At 40.4% G+C, this 13,644-nt stretch overlaps 1 protein-coding gene across 1 annotated transcript in view; it reads right to left on the reverse strand.

The window, feature by feature from the left end:
* Window positions 1-8,555: 8,555 nt before the first annotated feature.
* LOC145421431 (uncharacterized) overlaps window positions 8,556-13,644 on the reverse strand; it is a 57,714-nt gene continuing 52,625 nt past the window's right edge. The window contains exon 4 of the mRNA XM_080291762.1: window positions 8,556-13,053. The gene's annotated coding sequence lies outside the window, so the exon portion shown is untranslated. The remainder of the gene's footprint in view (window positions 13,054-13,644) is intronic.

The raw sequence follows: 13,644 nt of genomic DNA on the forward strand, positions 1-13,644 counted from the left end.
TGTGCTCCTTTTTTTTTTTCTTTTTTTTTTAATTTCTTCCCCGTTAATACTGTGGATCTTTTGTCTAGCCCTCTCCCCCCATATCCTTGCTGTTAGTTTTGTTGTATTGACTGTGTTGTTCTTCTTTTTTTTTTTTTTTTTAATCCTCCACGAGAGTTCATTTGCACTATAATGTGTTATTTTGTTTGTGACTGTATTGTTCCAATTGTTAATAAAAATTTTTTTAAAAAAAGTGTTACACAGTCTCTCCACCTGGTGGCGGTATCCTCGTACACCATTAACCGAACAGAAGAAGAAGAAAACCCCTGCACATGCGCAGTAAGGATCGGGAGTCCCGATCTGTCACTATCTTTTTATCTTTTTTTTTTTGTCTACATTATATTAAATGTTTCATTATCGGAAACATTTTAAGAGATACTTGTTATTCTTAACATCTTAACAGATACTATCGTAAAATGCTTCGACCGGAAGTAGACACCTTTCGCGCATGCGGGGTACCGATCGGGTTTCCGGTACGGATCGGTTAGTGACAGTCTCTCTCTTTTTTCTTTTTTTTCCATACTTTAATTAAATTTATGCACATATTACAATCTCTCGTTGGGAGACAACATTAGTGCAACAACATCTTGAAAAGGTTGAATAAGAAACCAAACGAAAAACAAAACAAAAAAACAAAAACACATATATACATATACATAAATATATGAAGGCCATTTTTATGACATATAACAGTTTCTTTTCTGTGAACACTTTAACATATATGTGGCTTACTTAGTACACCAAAAACACAATCATTAAAAGGATAGAGATTGAGTCCCATTGTCGCATATCAAAGCAGCCTCTTTACATGAATCCCTCAGTAATTCTAAAGATGACAAAAAAGATTTTAATTCAATTTTCAATACAGTTAGGGAAGGTCTTTTACTTTGCCATTTGCATTTGTGTATGTGGTATTTGCCCATAATTATCACCACCTTGTGTAGCATGGACAGTTCCTTAGATGGATCACCATTATTATATAAAACTTGTGTTAGAGTCAGTGGGGTCATCCCATCTATTCTTATACTCAACCAGTCTACTAGATCTTGCCAAAAGTCAGTTGTTACTGAGCAGGAAAAAAACAAATGATCAATACTTTCCACCTTTTGTGAACAAAATCCACATGGCTCTACCTCAAACCCAAACCTTTTTTTAAGCATTTCAGCTGCTGGGTAATATCCATTAATTATTTTAAATTGCATTTCTTTGACTTTGGGGGGGATAGGCCATTTTAAAAAAGTGCGTATATTTGTTCGTTATTTTAATATTACTCCCTTTTAGTTTTGTGTTACTGTTAAAGTCGTGAAATAATTTGATTTTAAATATCTTGTTCATGGTTTTATTATTACAGTTTTTATCCGTCAAAGGAATCTGGTTTAGATGTAAAGAAGGTAGACTAATTTGTGCCTTAGAGTAATACAAATAACCTTGAATCAAACTCAACAGAGGTAAGGGGATTGCCTTACAAACCTTGTCATATTCTCTAAGGGAACACTGAATGTTAAACTTCGTATTAAAAACACCCACTGAGAGAAACTGACCCCTTTCATCAAGTAAGTCTGTTATAAAGATTATGTTTTTTTCAAACCACTCTTCAACAAACAATGACTTCTTATTAATTGTAATTGTCCTGTTATTCCACAAGGTGGAGCAATGTGGTGAAAAGTTATGGGCAAACACCATCTTCCAATAAGACAAGACCTGCTTATGATATTCTGACAGTTTCACAGGCAACTTCAATATATCAAAACCACATTTCAGGAGAAAATCCAACCCTCCCACCTTTTTGAAAATATTTTTTGGGATATGGAACCATATGGAGTCAGGTTTCAAGAGGAAGGCTTTTATCCAGTTTATTTTAAATACTCCAACCATTGATTGAAAATCAATTGACTTTATACCACCTTTAGCGTAATCTTTGACAAGTTGTGATTTTTTAATGTAATGTGTTTTATTGCGCCAAATGAATTGATAGATTATAGAGTTAATCTTTTTAATACTTTTTGGGGTAATGTATAGTGAGTATGCTGGATAAACCATCTTTGAGACGCCCTCTGATTTGGATAATAGATTGCGTCCAAAAATTGTAATATCTCTCGTCAACCAATGATTTAGTGTTTTGGACATGCCATCAATTTTGTCTTTTAGGTTTTTTGATTCTCTAGTGTTGATGTCTTTGTCTAAATAGATGCCTAGATACTTAACTTCATTTTTCACTGGAATCGTCCTCATGCTATTTTCCAAACAATCATAAAGTGGCAAAAGTTCACACTTCTTTAGGTTCAGACACAAGCCTGAAGCTTTAGAAAAAATTGAAATGACATTCAATGCTTTCTCGAGTATTGATTTATCCTTTAAAAATATTACTGTGTCATCTGCAAACTGACTTATTTTCAGTTCAATATCAAAAATGTTTATTCCTTCGATGTCTGAATGGTTCACAATGAGGTAAGCCATTAATTGAGTGCAAAGAATAAATAATTTTGGAGAAATTGGGCAACCCTGTCGAATTCCACAGAATATGTCTATCCTAGATGTTATGCCTGGATTGAGCGAAACATAACTATAAATTTGCTTGTAGAACAGTTTGATCACTTTGCAAAATTTGTTTCCAAATCCAAAAAGTTCTAAAGATCTAAATAAAAAATTATGGTCTATTGAATCAAATGCTTTAAAAAAGTCAATAAATAGTATTAGACTTTCTGAATTAATAAAGGATCGATAGTCAATCATATCTAATATTAATCTTATGTTATTATGAATCTGCCTTCCTTTAATAAACGCTGATTGGCACTCATCAATCAATTTGGTTAAGACGCTTTTAAGCCTATTTGCATATACTAAGGCTAATAATTTGTAGTCGTTACATAAAAGTGTTATGGGTCTCCAATTGTCTAGCATTTGTAAATCTTTGTTTGGTTTGGGTAATAAGGTTATTAATCCTGTTTTCATTGTTGGGGATAGTTCTTCATTTTTTAAACAATCCAAAAAGCCATTAAATAACAAATCTTTAATGTCTTGCCAAAAGGTTTTATAAAATTCAATCGTTAGACCATCAATTCCAGGCGATTTTCCATTTTTCATTTGTTTTAGAGCTGTATCTAATTCGGATATTTTCAAATCTTCTTGTAACCATGTTTTATCATCCTCTTCCAATTTTTTTACCTGATCTTTAATCATATCAAAAAAGATATCTGCATTTTCTTTTTCAGTTCTTGATTTATACAGATTACTATAGAACATGTTAATGTTCTTGTAAGTTCTGTCGGTGCTGTGCTTTTTTGGAAATCGAATTTCCCAGAGGAACCCACCCGAGGGATTAATAAAGTTCTATCTAATCTAATCTAATCTAATCTAATTTCCTCACTTATTTTGTTTGGTTCCTCAATTATAGTACCATCCTTACTCAATTTAGTTATTTTTTTCTTTGTTTGTCTACGCTTCTCTAGACTATAGAAATAAGATGAATTTTTTCTCCATGTTCAATCCACTTGGCTCTAGACCTTACATATGCTCCTTTAGCTTTAATCAAGTACACCTCATCTAGCTTATTTTGTAAAGATTGTAAGCGTTCTGACTCTTCCGCAGTCCTACAGGGTTTACCACATAATAAATGAATTTGTTCAATTAGATTTTTCTGTTCACATACGCGTAGGGCAGACACTTTCTTTCCCGTTTCTATAGCTAATTGTTTCACACTATATTTAAACCATTCCCATTTACTGACATTAGTCATGCTCATATTGTTAATTTCTGATTTAAGTTCTTTAACTTGTTTACAGAAGTCTTCGTTTTGTAATAAACTATTGTTAAATTTCCATATGTTGTCAGATCTTTGTTGTTTACGTAGCGATAATAAGAGACTTATCAGACAATGATCAGTAAGTGGGGTTGACTGGGTCTCACATTTTAGGAACGTGGTGGGTAGCCGAAAACGTAATATGGTGACGATTTGTCACCTAGCGTAAAATGTTACGCTTTGGGAGTGAGAACGGGTTGGTTTGGGAGACAAGCCAATAATCTAATCTTGAACATACGTTTTTATTTGATGGACTAAACCAAGTATATTTCTTCGTATTTGGGTTTGTCATCCTCCAATAATCGATCATATTAGTTGTCGTACAAAAGTCACAAATAATGCTATCGTGTTCTGGTTGATTTCCTCTTTGTGGTTGTCTGTCAAGCCATGAGTTAGGAGCCAGGTTAAAATCGCCTCCAGTTATCACCTGGGTAGAACCATATGTAGTACTCCACTTTGCAATTAATTTACTTAAGTTAGACATCATATTTCTATTTAGCGACCTGTTATTGTATCCATACACGTTAATAAGAATAATTTTCTGTTCACAGACTTCTACCAACACCATGATCCAATGCCCCATTCCGTCGCTTTTATGATCAATAACTCTCCCTGCAAATTTGTTGAATAAGATCATAACTCCTGCTGAGTGAGTAGTACCATGTGAATAAAGAATACTATCTCCCCATTGATGTTTCCAAAATGTTTCCTCTTCCTTACCAGAATGTGTTTCTTGTAAAAACAAAATGTTTGCCTTAAGTTCCTTGCAGAATAAGAACATGGCCTTACGTTTGACATTGTTTTTTAAGCCTCGAACATTTAAGGAACTTAATAGAACAGCCATCTATAAGATAAAGAAAAAACAAAAACAAAAAACGCAAGAACAAAATACAAAACAAGAACAGTAACGGCTTCCTTGGCACTTACTAGAAGAAAAAAAAAGTGCTTGAAGCAGGAATAAGCCTAGTGTCCTACCCATGTAATCATAACAGTACTCCGACCCTATCACAGTACTACCCCTTTATATATGCGGCAATTTTAGCTCTGGATAGCCCACGTTTAACTACGGCTTTGCTTTTTGACCCTCTCCTATTTTTTATTTGTGTATTTTTAACAGATATGTATATATAAACATATATACACACACACATTTTATGGTTAACTTGTAGTGACTTCTTCAAGTGCATCTCACAGATCGATCCTTTTACCGTCTATTATTGCATAACCCTCCTTTAGGAATGCTCTTTTGCCGTTGTTTCGAGCTTCCTGCACCTTGGGCCACAGCTTGATCCGAGCTTCACGGTCTTCTTTGGAGAAGTCTTCTTTAAATTTTATGTTCAGTTCTTTGCAGACCCTGGCCTCTTTGCATTTCCTCCATACTTCATCCCTTGCCGTCCTCATGCTGAACTGTATGATGATTGGTCTTGGCACCTTGTTGCTCACTGCATTGTCTTTCTTCCCCAGTCGGTGTACTGTATCAACCATGAGCTGCAGTTTTTCCACTGATACAGGAACCACTCTTGTTAGAATGCCGATCACTGTTTCACGTGTATTCTCGTTGTCCTTCTCTGTCAGACCCAAAATTCTGAGGTCCCATCTTCTGCGGTAACGTGCACTCTCCCGACAGCTCTCCTTTAATTCTTTGTTTTCCTTCATCAGCGACTCCACCTTCGTCGTCAGCTTGTCAATTTCCTCTCTGTTTTTTTGGGTCGCCTGTGTATTTACTTCAATGCGTTGTTCGAAGGCTTCCAACTTCTTTTCAGGCGAATCAAACCTTTCCTCGCATCTCTTTGTGAAGCCAAGTAAAACTTCATATACATTCTCGATGCTCACCTTTTTCTCAGTTATTTTGCTTTTCATTTTTTTGGGATTGGGACTTGGTAACGGAGTGTGGTCACCTATGGGTCTTCCGATCTCTTTCTGAAGTTCCATCTCTTCTATATCTTCATCCTCACATGCTTCTCGCATAGCAGCAAGGTTGTAATCATGGTCGGAGAGGCTACCTGTTAGCTTGGGGTTAGCCATTTTTATGACTCTAAGTTTATCTTTGTGTCTGCCTGAAGGTCTGTCAAAGTAACTTCCAGGGGGTTTCGCTTGCGTTCTACTTCCTTTGGAGTAACAGTTTGTCAGTAAAGTATTTTACAGGACATCAAAATCACGTTTCTTAATCAGACCCGCAGATTGTACAACCGCTTATTCCGCCATCTTTCTCTCCCCCCCTCAGTGACAGTCTCTTCTGTTTCTCTGAAAACCCACTGGAGGGTTGGAGTTCTCCGCTTTCACTCATTTTAAATCAAATAAGCTGGGACTTTAGTTAATGTCTTATTGAAATAGAAGAATAACAAAAATAATAAATATTAATAATAAAAATCGAGCTTTATAATCAGAGTGTGATTTTGAGCCCCATAAGTCCTAATATACTGAAATAAATGAATGTTTAAAACATACCCGTTTATGACTTAGACTCTGAAATATCCTTGAATCTAATTTTGAATCAGAAAGTATTCAGATCAGACATTTGTTTTTCAGTGATTTCATTCATCTGGATTATAACTATAATCAGAGGTCATTACATGTATTTTCTTAAACAATGGGCTCCTTATTATTAATATTATTATTATCATTACAAATAAAAAATATCCGTTTAACACTAAAACAATTTCTTGCTTCAGTTTAGAATTCGTGTTATAAACACGAGGGGCTTGTGTAGGTGTCAGACCCCAAAGTGTAATAAAATCCCTCAGATTCAATGTTCTCCTCACCCTGCTCCACTGTGGGTTTGGTGTCCTCCTATCTTTTCTTTGAATTTGTACATACATCAGTCTGAGACTTCGGTCTCAGCCCACACTGAGGGTTGGGGTTCCTCACCTGAGACATGCTTAACCTTTGTGAAGAAGAAGAGAGTAAACACTATGAGAAAAAGGAGTTGGCCAGTCTGATTGTAGTTTGGTGCAGAAGCGCAGTCTTCTTGAGTTTTCAGTCATATTTCAGTCATATTCTCATAAAAAAATCAACTTTGGACCCCCACTGTGAAAATAAACAGAAGCTTGTTTTTTCTTGTGTTCTTTACCTTTATTACTTTTACATTGTTGCTCCAACTTTATTTACAGTACATATAAACATATATATATATATATATATATATATATATACATATATATATACATATATATATATATATATATATATATATATAAAACACCCAGCACGCCCCTGCGGGTGGTCCATCCTTCCAGCTCGGGTCCTCTACCAGAGGCCTGGGAGCTTGAGGGTCCTGCGCAGTATCTTAGCTGTTCCCAGGACTGCGCTCTTCTGGACAGAGATCTCCGATGTTGTTCCTGGGATCTGCTGGAGCCACTCGCCTAGCTTGGGAGTCACCGCACCTAGTGCTCCGATTACCACGGGGACCACCGTTACCTTCACCCTCCACATCCTCTCGAGCTCTTCTCTGAGCCCTTGGTATTTCTCCAGCTTCTCGTGTTCCTTCTTCCTGATATTGCTGTCATTGGGAACCGCTACATCGATCACTACGGCCGTCTGCTTCTGTTTGTCTACCACCACTATGTCCGGTTGGTTAGCCACCACCATTTTGTCCGTCTGTATCTGGAAGTCCCACAGGATCTTAGCTCGGTCATTCTCCACCACCCTTGGGGGCATCTCCCATTTTGACCTCGGGACTTCTAGGTTATACTCGGCACAGATGTTCCTGTACACTATGCCGGCCACTTGGTTATGGCGTTCCATGTATGCCTTGCCTGCTAGCATCTTGCACCCTGCTGTTATGTGCTGGATAGTCTCTGGGGCATCTTTACACAGCCTGCACCTGGGGTCTTGCCTGGTGTGATAGACCCCAGCCTCTATGGATCTTGTACTCAGAGCTTGTTCTTGTGCTGCCATGATTAGTGCCTCTGTGCTGTCTTTCAGTCCAGCTTTATCCAGCCACTGGTAGGATTTCTGGATATCAGCCACCTCCTCTATCTGCCGGTGGTACATACCGTGCAGGGGCCTGTCCTTCCATGATGGTTCCTCGTCTCCCTCCTCTTTCTTGGGTTTCTGCTGCCTGAGGTATTCACTGAGCACTCGGTCAGTTGGGGCCATCTTCCCAATGTATTCTTGGATGTTCCTTGTCTCATCCTGGACTGTGGTGCTGACACTCACCAGTCCCCGGCCCCCTTCATATATATATATATATATATATGTATATATATATATATATATATATATATATATATATATATATATATATATATATATATATATCATACATGCCGATAATGTATCCAACTCGGGTCCAGCCATTCCATCCAAAGGGTAATCCAAGTACTCTTGGACTTCGAGCACCCTCTAGTGGTATCTTGAAGAACTGCAACGTTGATCAGCTGTAGAAAGGTCAAATTCCACAGCTCAGTTTAAAAATTGACGTAGGCGAAGCTGATTTATTAGCGACAGACTCATAATATCAATGGGGATGTAATCCACGAGCGTCCTCCAAGCTTTCTGGGTTCTTGTCTTCTTTCTTTGACGACTCACAGACGCAGTGATCCACAGTTTTATAACCGATTTCAAATGGTGCTAGAAGGCTTCAGCGGGCTCTAAGCACCAGAAGAAATCAGTTATCTTTTAGTGGCAACAGAAGAAGAGGAGGAGAGGAAGACGAGGCACTCGTGTACTGTCCTCCTAACACTCACTCACTGCTGCTGTCCTGCTCTCCCCAAGAACACTGATTTCAAATGGTGCTAGACAAGAGCAGCACACATCTAAACCACCACGTGAAACCAGCTTCTTGGAGAAGACGTTTGGTCACCACAGCTGCAGCGGTGAGATGAACTGCAGATCTCCGCCCTGATCTGTGCTTCGCCACTACATGCACCAACAAAGAGAGATAACTGCAGCTGATAGCATGGTTTTTACACAAACAGGAAGCTAACCACAACGTTTGTTGCCACTGAAGGTTAACAGCTAGTAGTTATATATAATTTGAATGTAGGCAATTTTATTCAGACATGTTATAAAGCAAAGCCAATACAACTGTAGGAAAGTCCCAACACGTACTTCTCAGGACAGATCAGAAGCACTGACCATAATATTTAGAAATTTCTTGGGTCACAAGTAAGTAGTGATTTATAGATATATATAGTTATGTTGTAGGAACATGAAAAAAACAACTCATTCACCTCCTAATAGAAAGACGATTAAAAGATCAATAAGTCAGATGTTGATCCAGAGTGCAGTGTTGTGTCGGACTGCTTCACGTGGACAAAACGACTCGATGAATAAATCAGATTCATTTGAAACCAAAGGTTGGTGGGAGAACAATGTCACCTTATTCTGCTTTAAAACTGCAGTTTAGAGATTTTAGAGATTAAAGTTTGGTTTCAGCACTTCTTCTTTGTGAAATAGTTCAACATTAAACCAAAGTGTGCTTTGCACTAGACTGAGTCGGGAATTGGACTCCAGCCTGGGATGCTCTGCACAGCAAATTCCTAATGTTCTAGACTAAACCATATTTACTGTCACAATATTACATTTTCACCCCACAACTATGAGCAACAACAAAGGAAATGTAAAGGTATCATTATCAAATCCACAGAAGCAAGGGAACTACACTGAACTTCCTATAACCACGTACAAAAAGAACAACTACATAGCTTTTCATTTATATTATTTAATTTTAAAATATTATTGCTATCAAAGCATATATCATACCTCTAGCACAGAAACCTGTCTACTCTTGTAATCCTGATTACAGATGCTAACATGTAGGAAAGGCAGGCGTGTCTGACGTCTGTGTGGATACCTGCAAACATTCACCTGCAACCATCAGCTTTCACTGCATGTGAACATGAGCTATAATCCACACAGGAAGTCAGCGAGCTGTCGTGCTCTGAAGCTGACGATTGGTTGCTAGCGGACATTCCAGGCTCCAGTTGCCTAGGTGACCCTGCAACATATTTACCAACCAGTCATATATCAGTCACCTGTATCCTGCACTCTCATTGGTAGTTGGTTCAAATGCTCACCTTGAAGCTGAGACAAGTTTTCAGTGCGTTTGTTTTTCACCTGTAGGTGCTTGCAGATAAACACAAGTTAGCTCCCAAAAGCCCAAACCAGGGTCAGCTATTATTCCAGCAAGGAAATACAAACCAGTTAGTCCAGCCTACTAAAAACCACTATTATAACACAAACACACACATCTGCTCATCAGGGTTATCTCTGCTGTTGCCATGCCAGTCCAGCATCATGAGCAGCTGGCACCTGAATACTTGCTTCAAGCAACGAAGATGAATTCAAACAGAACAGACGTCACATGAAAAGTGAGGCTGACAGCATAAGACAGGGACGCCTGCCACAGGAGCAATGCATCGAGCCTGCTGTGAACGGCGTTTGGAAGCACGGTGCTCGCAAACACAATGACGAGCGCTCGCTCCAGTCTACGTCAGCCTACACTCACGACCTCCCACCTTCCACAGACACTACAGGAAGACAGAACCACATGACGTCAGAGAGGAAAACCAACGTGAACGGATGGATACGAGTATGCTCAACGTCAACTTTACAGAGCCAAATCTATGTGACACATCAGCTCCATCAGTACAGACGGACACATGGGTACCTCTACACACATTCATTGTTGTGGGTCCACAGCAGAAGCATTTCCAGGCTGTTGCCACAGAGACAGAGCGTGTGAAGAGAAGCACCCGAGCAACAGAGAAGCTGGTAAATGTGAGTCTGCTTTAGGGTCACGAAATCTTTGGATTAAATCGAGGTTACACAGAGGATCGCTATAGCACTTATTAGTCAAAGTACTGTGCCTGTCGCACACATGACATCTCAACATACAGACTGGAGGAGTTGTGAAGCTAACAGCCAATCAGAGAAAGTGTGGCCAAGCTCAAGAAATCAGCAAAAATCCAAGAAAACCAGCGAGCTCACTTCAGTTTTGGAGGGAACTGAGACAAATTTGCTGAATTACTGGAAAGAAACTGTGCCACCCAAATTCTTGACGTTAGACTGCAACATAGTCTCTGCCCCGAGTCGGCCACAGGCCTCACCTGAAGCACACGTGCTGCTGGCACAGGGTTACGGCTCATCGCTGAGGGTTAAATGGCTCGTTGTAGACACTGCAGGGTGACACGTGAGCAGCTGGAGGGACGGACAAACTGTGACCGTGTGTGTGGTTTCTAGTGTCACAGCACAGAGATCTGCGTGCACCACTGTTTGTGGGAACCAGAGCCCAGTGCTTACATAACCAACTAGGTCGTCATGACAACAAATCTAACAGTACATCATTGTCCCAGCGGCCCTCCAGGTGTTTGGAAGATGGGTGTCAGATGATCAGAGGTGTGTCCAGGCTACAAAGTCTTTACGCTGTCGGCGCTGCAGAAAGGTGGGGCTTTGGAGGGCGGAGTCAACTAACAGCGGCCTACATCCGATGTTAGTGCTGACGTTCACCAGACAGTGTTTTGCATACTATTTAAAAACTCAGCCTGAATCCTGCAATTTTAAATTCACACACAAGAGGGCGACATTGCATCTATAACACCGTGCGGGTCCTCAAAGGGAGGGCTCAGCTTTGATGCACTTGTGTTGGTTAGAGAGGTCAAAGGGCAGAAGTAAATCCACAGTAGGGACCGAAACACGAACATTTTTAATTTCATTTTTGCGTCGCAGTCATCTTTCCATCCTTTAAACACAGACTCACCAGAGCCTGCAGAGCCTGAACCACAGCGCGTCCTGTCTGCCCATATGGAAAAGAAATAGTAAAAACTTATATGTGATTACTCGTGAAAGTGGCCACTTTCTCATTACTTTCATACAATAAGTATCCAAAACATTCAAGTTTCATTGAATGTTTTGGATATAATTTTTCAAGGGATCTTATATCTGTTTTCACTCTTGTATGCTTTTCATACAAGTTTCACACAAGACAGATACAAACTTTATAAGATTGATATATATCTTTTCCATGTGGGTGAGTTCAGGATTTGTGTAAAAACTATTCAGGTAGCAGGACGTGTGCCTGCTTTGTATGCCTGCACAGTGATGAATAGTACAAAGATGCTGTGTACGCATTAAGCAGGCTGCATTTGAGTCGCTCAGTTGGATGCAGCGTTTTAGAGCATGAAGACAAGTAGAACAACACGTCTACTCATTAGCAGCTCTGAATCAGCCACGTTAGCACCTTAACACAGACATGAATCATCACAAAGCCTCATGATTAAAAAAGCAAACCAAAGCTCACGACGAGCTGGCATTTCAACAAAGCTTACTAACTTATTTCAGCCATCATCTTAAGAGAACACTTCAACAGGAAGAGAAGCTCTTCGATCTTCCTGATGACTCGCTGCAGTTTCTGAGCTGCAGCCACGTCCCTGCATTTTACAACAGTAACACAATATCAACAAATAGCCATATGAATAACTGTTGATCTGGTAACATGAGTGGATGTTGAGGGTTTAACTGAGGGCTCTGTGCAGAGTCAAACTGGACTTTTCCTTTTGGAGCCTTTTGGAGTTAAACAGAGTTACCTGACAAATATCTGAGGCTTACACCATTCAGGAAAAGGACTGATCAGAAATTATGGATGGAGCCCTGCAAGCTACACATGCAGCTAACCAATTTTCACTCGACCCTTTTGTCCAATATGGGAAAGCTCCAGCATAGAAGCAGAGTGTGGCACCGGCCAAGGGACCGAGCCTCACCCCGACCCAGAGTCCAACACCATCAGGTGACGTCACAGTGGCCTCCACGTTTGTAAATCCACCCTCCTCCAAACACTGCTGACCCAGGGCAGCAAAATAAAGCCTGCAGAGGCACAGCTTACTGCATCCGTACCCATAAAGTCACCACTCTGACTTATTTTAACTACCGTTGACGTGTAAAATAACAAGCTCTTCAAAGGATTTGTTGCAAAAGGCTCAGAACTGAGCTCAAAGGAAATGAAAACAATCAGGGCTTACACAAATTCTGAACCAGCACCAGCCCTCTGCGCGATGAATGCAGGAGTGAGCGAGGGACACAAGCAGACACACATTTTGCTCTCGGGGGAAAAAGGCTTCCTTGTGGAGGTGAGGGGAGCGCTCGTTGTCGGCTCTCGCGCTGGCTTCCTGTTCTATTCTCTCCCAGGAAGTGACACCAAGAATGACAGGCCCAGGCTCCCACGGGTAACAGTGATGTCATCCTCGTTCCGTCCGTCCGTCTGCTCCCATCTGCGCCTGCAAATATAGACAGGAATGATGTGAAGTGGTGACGATTATTTTATGTAAGCTTATATTCTTGTCCTGCGTGTCACTCCTGCTGAGTCACGTAGAACACTCCACTTTGCTGATCAGTGGGCTTTCTTCTGAGTCGTGTGGTATTTCACATGACCTGTGGTTAACTTGGAGACAGGGACGTATAATTGGATGGACAGCCGGAGGGAGGGATGGAAGGCGAGCACGGGAAGGAGGAAGATTCATCAAACAGATGCACAGGATGTTCACGCCATTTAGCAACAACTATTAGTCACACTGCGGCACCGCTGTGTGCACCACCTGCCACAAGCTGCATCACCACACACCTTTAGGTGAGAACTGGAGAGTGAGCGCGTATGTGTGGGTGAGTCGCCGATAAAGAGATGGAGATGTGTTTGTTCTGCGGCCTCGGATTCGCTGAAAAGCAAAATAGCATCCACTCGTGCGGTGCGCGTATGAAAGCAGCTTCACCTTGAGAGATTGCAGCGACATCTTGCAGCCTCTTAGAGAAATGAGCCGATGCTGACTGTGGCGTCTGCTTTTACTTCACACGCACATAAACAACCAAATGCA

The sequence above is a fragment of the Astatotilapia calliptera genome, chromosome 17 (assembly GCF_964374335.1).
Source record: "Astatotilapia calliptera chromosome 17, fAstCal68.1, whole genome shotgun sequence".
NCBI classification, from domain to species: Eukaryota; Metazoa; Chordata; class Actinopteri; order Cichliformes; family Cichlidae; genus Astatotilapia; species Astatotilapia calliptera.